We start from the raw sequence: 6,644 nt of genomic DNA, 5'->3' as shown, positions 1-6,644 counted from the left end.
AATGACTCTAGGTTGAATAGCTTTATCAAGTTCTATGTTCATATCATACCATCCCTTATTAAACCAGCAATGAGACTCACTTCACCATGGCATATGGATCAGACGCCATGCTGCTTTTCGAATCAACATACCCTCTAGGTGGGGCTCTCAATTCAATATGGAAGAAAATAACATGGAACTATGGTACGCAACTGACCTAATTAATGAAACGAAAGATGTTGCCCACATATGATAATTCTCTGCCAAGAAATTTGAACAAGTCTCCTCCATGCCCTTCAAGCTAGGCATTCCCTTCACCATTTCCTTCTTGATGAGTGTGGAAAGGCCTTTGAAGCTCAAATTCCCATATCTACAATGCCACAAATGTGTGATATTTTGTGACTCAATTTTCATGCACATGGGAAGGATAACTAGTGGAGACACAATAAATATCCTATTGGATGAGATTTTTGTGCTTATGATTAATCCTTAATCAGCGTGATGAACTTTGCGACCTCTATTTTCAGACAATATTGTGAGATTATTTTGCATTATTTGCCCAAACTTAGAATATTATTCTTCAAGCTTGGCAAGTAACACACATCATTGATCACTTGAGTGATGCATTCATGTGAAGCTTCAAATTACCCATTCCCATCACTTGCATTTTGGAGTCATCTCCCAATTTGACAGATTCGCGAAACCTTTCATCAAAATGGAACAATCATTCCTTTGTTCCAACCATATGATTATTGCATCCGAGTCAAGAAACCACACTTGACTAATGCTTTTTCTGTTTTCCCTTTGAGCCATGAGTAATAGCTCCTCACTTTCATCAAATTCAGCAAAGTTGACATCATTCTCTTGCCAACTTTGACGTTCATTTTGACAATGCCCTACTGTCATACCCCAAAATTTGCCTTCCATATTCCAGCTACAGTAATTCAAAGTTCAAGATTCAGTCCCAAAGGTTACTCATTCAAAAGTCCAGATGATCCACAGTCAACTGGTTTGACCTAAAAGTCAACCATAATCAGAGCATAGTCAAAGCCTCCCAATTTTTGGTCAACATCAAGTATGTGAAGTATAACCATCATTTGATCAAATATTGATCAGGATTCCATTAATAGAAACTCAGAAATGAACAAATACAAAAAGGTTCAAATTAGGGTTTCTTAGAAGAAAGTCAACCCAACTTTGACTGGGCATAACTTTCACATGGAACATCAAAAATTCCCCACTCAAAGCCTATTTTGAAGGAAATTGGATTCCCCACAACTTTGTCTCTCACAAGCCAGGGCTAGAAATGATTCATTTGAGAGATACGGTGCAAAAGATTACAGGTCATTTTCAGGCATCCTCCGAAAGCAGTTTTTTCCCAAAGAGGATATGATCAAGATAAAATCTCCAAATGAAAAATATATTCTAAAGTGGCTTATAGAGGACCTCTTAAGGTTTCCAAAAATTCTTAGAACCCTCTCATAGCTTAAAAATTGAGTGAGATATGCTTGATCAAAGTTGGGTGATTTTGAAGGACCAAATGAAAAAAAGAAGGCTCAAATTGAGAAATTTTGCAAATGGGCCTATGGTTTTATGATACAAACTTGATCCACAAGCTATCCAAACAACATGCCACGAATTTCACCTCTTATTTAATTTATATATAATTTTATTTCATTTTTAAATGATTTAAAATAGTTTAATTAAAGAGAAAATCAAATTTTTTATTAAAGAGGTGCATATGGATTGATTTTAATCAGCATTTATGGCAAAATACAATGTAATTTTCGTGCATATTGATTGGAGAAAGTTTGGAACAAATTTGATCAAAAAATAGAAAGTTATTATTCAAGAATAAAGTCAATTTTCTCAAACTTGCAATATTGGATTCAAAGAGGTTTTGGACTATTTTTCTTAACCTAATCCATTGCCTATAAGTACCTAATGCATACCACGTGAATAAGGGTTGAAAAATTGGGGGCAGAGGCGCACAACCAAGAACAAGAAAACTCACTCAAAACCAAAAACCGGTTTCAGAGAATTAAGGCGTTTCAATCCAATTTAAAGGTTGCAAAAGCTTCCTCAAGGTATTCTGAACGTGTGTGGACATTTGCATAGCATCAACAACCCCAGAAAGATCTCCGATTAGCCCAGGTTTGTCCTTGAACTTCTTGGTTTCGAATGCATTGATTCATGATCCATAAACATGTTTTGAATGTGTATATATGCTTGTCGTGGTGCTCTGAATCTTTCTAAGTGATTAATTTGGTGTTTACACATCTATGCCGTAATATGCCATGGACGGATTTTTAGGGTTTTAATTGGGGGTTTTCATTAGAGGTAAAATTAGGTTAAAATAATCACATGATTGAATTCGCGTGGTGAAAATAAGGGGAATAAGATGGGTGCGCTACATTTATATGTGTTCAGGAGCAGTTCGCTATTTTCCAGGCTTATTGGCTACGAACAAAATCGTAGCAAATCCGTAGCTGATTTTGCAGAGAAATTCAGGTCTGGGGGAGGAAGACGATGGCATGGCGTTACGCCATTGGCCGGTTTGAAATTCGCGCGCAAAAGAGGCCCAGGTTGTTTTATTATGTATATTATATTCTGTGTGCATGCATTGATCAGATTCGTCCGCTGGTTGGGGTGGTTAGCGCACATGTGTATTGTCTCTAAGGTCCAGGGTTCGATCCCTGGCCCTTGTTATTATTTTTCTAAATTTCCTTGTGTAATCCTATGTGCCCAAGCCTGTACACCTGCCATGTACCCTTCAAAATCTGACCATTAGATCTTCATTCAGCCAGATCCAAAGGCCATGGAATGGATGCCTATACCATGCGCCCTAGTAACAACCACATGGAACCCTAATCCCAATAAACTAAATTAATTTTTATTAATTATATGTTTTAATTAAATCTTATTTAATATATTTATTTATATAATAATTATTATTATTTTCATAATAAATTATTATATGATATTTATATTAAAAATTCCAATTTATTGTTCGTTCCGATTAAATTAATTAATCGCTATGGGCAATAATAATTTTAATTAAAATGTTATTCAATTAAAATATAATTAACTTCTATTTGGTTAAATGGTTTCGACTATCTTATTAGTCGCGATGATTAATCTTTTATTCCTTATTCTAATTCGCTATTCTTTTTAATCGAATCAATCGATTGCGAGGGGTAATGATACAAATTAATTATTAAAAATTATTAAAAATACCTTAATTCATTATTAGTGATAATCGAATCAATCGATTAAAATTGGTAGTGATGCAATTTCAATCTTTTAACTATGGCGATCGAATCTATTGATCGTTGCGGTTAATAGTGCTAAATCAAATCAGGGTTGTACGCCCCAAATCCTAAAACTTTTAAAACACACTAAACCACGATACTACGGTGTTTCAACACTGCGATGTTCACAACTACGATAAGGTAACTCAAAATACCTTCGAACATTCGCATTTCAAAACAACTTCAAAACAAATTCAAATACATTCAATTCAACTTTAAGGCGTACAATCCTGTGCCCCGAACTACGTAGACTCTGATCCTCCATAAGGAGGTACGTAGGCACTTGGCAACAAGGCGAGTCCCCTTCCTCCAAATCTTAATCATGTCTTTAACCCTATTAATTGTTTGTTACCTTTCTTTATGTTTTTCCATAACCTTTATCTTTGAATGTTAGCCTTTAGGAAAGGGTTGAGGGTGCCTAACACCTTCCCTCGACCTGAATATAGTATCTTACCCTGATCTCTATACTGCGTAGGGTTTCCTATTCGCCCTTCAGAATAGGTGGCGACTCTAAAAGTCTATTTTTAGGGCAGGTTGCTACAGCTGGCGACTCTGCTGGGGACCACTTAAATGATGAATACTATGCTCCTATAGGTTTTGGCAGGGTTTAGGTTTGGGCGCATTTTAGGGTTTGGCAAACTTGCCATTTTTAGGGTTTGGGGGAGGTTCATCTTTTTAATAAATTTTAAATTATTTGTTTATTTTTATTTGTTTTTGTTTTCCTGGAATGTTCATTTGCGTGCCTTAAAATGTTTACTTATATTATTATATGCATTGCTGGTATTTTTTTTATGTTAAACCCTAGGTGTGGGAGTTAACTTTGAGATCAAATGGGGACACGAATCGCCTACGAGTCTCATTGATAACTCCACTCGGAGTGGGTTGAGTATTCGGAAAGGTCCAAAACGAGGCTTGACTTTGTTGAGGGCTGGACTGGATATTTGGCTGATCTCTCCGAGAACCTACCCCAAAAATTCGAACCTCATGGATAAAATGAGTTGTTCTAAAATCCGAAGAGACAAAAAGTCTCGGAGGCTAAGAATGACCCCATGAGACCTTCTAGAACCCCCCATATAAAAGGTTGGCTCCCAAGAGCCGCTACGTCGAACCTATGAACCTGGATTTCTTGAAACATTATGATATGATTTGCATTTTTGCCTTATATGATTTGTTTTTGGTTTTTGTTTGTCGCTACATCTTTGTGTTTTCATGCATCATTCTTCATGTGCATTCTTGCATCACATCTTAAAAAAAAAAAGGAAGAAAAAAGATATCATACATATCATGCATGGCATACACATCATTTTCATGACATTAAGAGAAGATTCCTCTTCTATCTCCAAAACAAGGGACCATTGGGAAGGATAACCTAACATCCCGACCGTCTTATCAAGCCGCTCTTCGTGAGGAAGTGGATCAACTGAAGGTTAGCATGGAAGAAGTTAAAGGAGGTATGACTCAAATGCTAGAATTCATGAAGGTCCTCCTGGATAAACAAGAAAAAGCAAAAGAGGTTCAGTCTAGGGATACCCTGGTTCAGGATGAGATCCCCAACGACGAAAACCCGCCGCTAGGATTTGTTTCAGGCTTTGGCCCGGCTAAGGACAGACCTCAGGCCCGCTCTATTAGGAGAGCTATCCAATTCCAAGAGAAAGGAGAAACCTCCCAAGAGGGATTTGTCCCCACTCTACAAACGAAAGGGACAACCCACACAGTTCGCATTCCTGCTGACAGTGTCCCTAAGGATGAAGATTACCTGGATCTACAATACGGAGTGCAAGAGGTGGACAATACAGACCAAGCACCTCAGACGCAACAGTCTAATCCCGACTCTAGGGAAGACTCCAAGGATAGTGAACAAATCAAGGCGCTGGAAGAGAGACTAAAAGCGGTAGAAGGATACGATGCCTTCGATGTGGATACCTTCAAAATGAGTTTGGTCTCAGACTTGACTATCCCTCGCAAGTTCATGATTCCTGATTTCGAGAAATACAAAGGACTCACATGTCCGAGGAATCACTTGCGCATGTATGTGCGGAAAATGGCTGCCTACGCCCACGATCAAAAGCTAATGATACATTTCTTTCAAGAAAGCTTAAACGGAGCGTCTATTGACTGGTACATGCAATTAGAGAAGTCTTTTGTCCGAAGCTGGAATGATCTGGCTAACACATTCTTGAAGCAGTACAAGTACAACTTGGTCATGGCACCCAATCGGATGCAATTACAAAACATGTCACAGAAGAAGGATGAATCATTCAAGGAGTATGCCCAAAGGTGGAGGGAAATGGCTTCTCGAGTCCAACCTCCCCTAATGGAGAAAGAACTGGTGGACATATTTATGAGCACCTTGCAAGGACCATACTACGACAAGATGGTCGGAAGCATATCTTCAGGGTTCTCGGACTTGGTAGTCATTGGTGAGAGGATTGAAGATGGAATCAAAAATGGGAAGATACAAGGGGCACCCTCAGGTTCCTATCACACAAAGAAGTCATATGACGGAAAAAAGGAACCCAACACCGTTGGAGCGATCCTGGTTAATCAGACACCAACACTACAACAGAAGGATCAGCAAAAACAACAGGGTGGCCAACGCCCCTGGAGGTCCAAGCCAAAACGATCATTCACCCCATTGCACATGCCGCTGTCTCAAGCCCTGCAACATCTGCTCAGTCAGAACTTGGTAACTCTGTTGCCTCCATACTTAGCTCCGGCTAACCCCGCTCCCGGGTACAAGCATCATGCTAGGTGCGCTTATCATTCAGATAGTCCTGGCCATGATACAGAAGATTGTGGGCCGTTGAAGCACAAGATACAAGATTTAATTGAAGAAGGGCTCATTGAGTTCGAAGATCCTAGCAAGTCTAAAGCCATAAGTGGCTAGAAGGAGGATTTCTTAGATCATTAGTTTTGTTTTCATTCGCAATTTCTTTCCGTTTGTTTAAACATTAGTCTTACGACATATGCTATGTAATTTACAACAATCATTAATGCATTGCTTACGTTTGTCTTGATTCATTCCTAGTGGTCTCACTATATTTAAAACTGTGTTTTTACTTGGTTTTCTCCTTTGTGATATTCAACTCTCGATTAAAGTCGTACACCTTTTGAGGGAGAATGACGAAAACGATACCATAATTTCATACGCTATGCTTTCGAATAGACCGTGTTGACGATGTACATGCATTTGTTCAATCCCTAAATAATGGAGATATAAGGATGTTAATCCCTTGTCAACCCCTTTGAGCCTAAAGAAGTAGGAGTTTTCCTTCATATAAAATAAAACCCTTCATACATATAACCTGGGGTAGGGTAGCTGCCCAGTTAGCTTAATTATCCCAAATTGTTCCG

This window comes from Vicia villosa, linkage group LG2 (assembly GCF_029867415.1).
Source record: "Vicia villosa cultivar HV-30 ecotype Madison, WI linkage group LG2, Vvil1.0, whole genome shotgun sequence".
Classification (NCBI taxonomy): Eukaryota; Viridiplantae; Streptophyta; class Magnoliopsida; order Fabales; family Fabaceae; genus Vicia; species Vicia villosa.
This window is presented reverse-complemented; position numbering follows the sequence as displayed.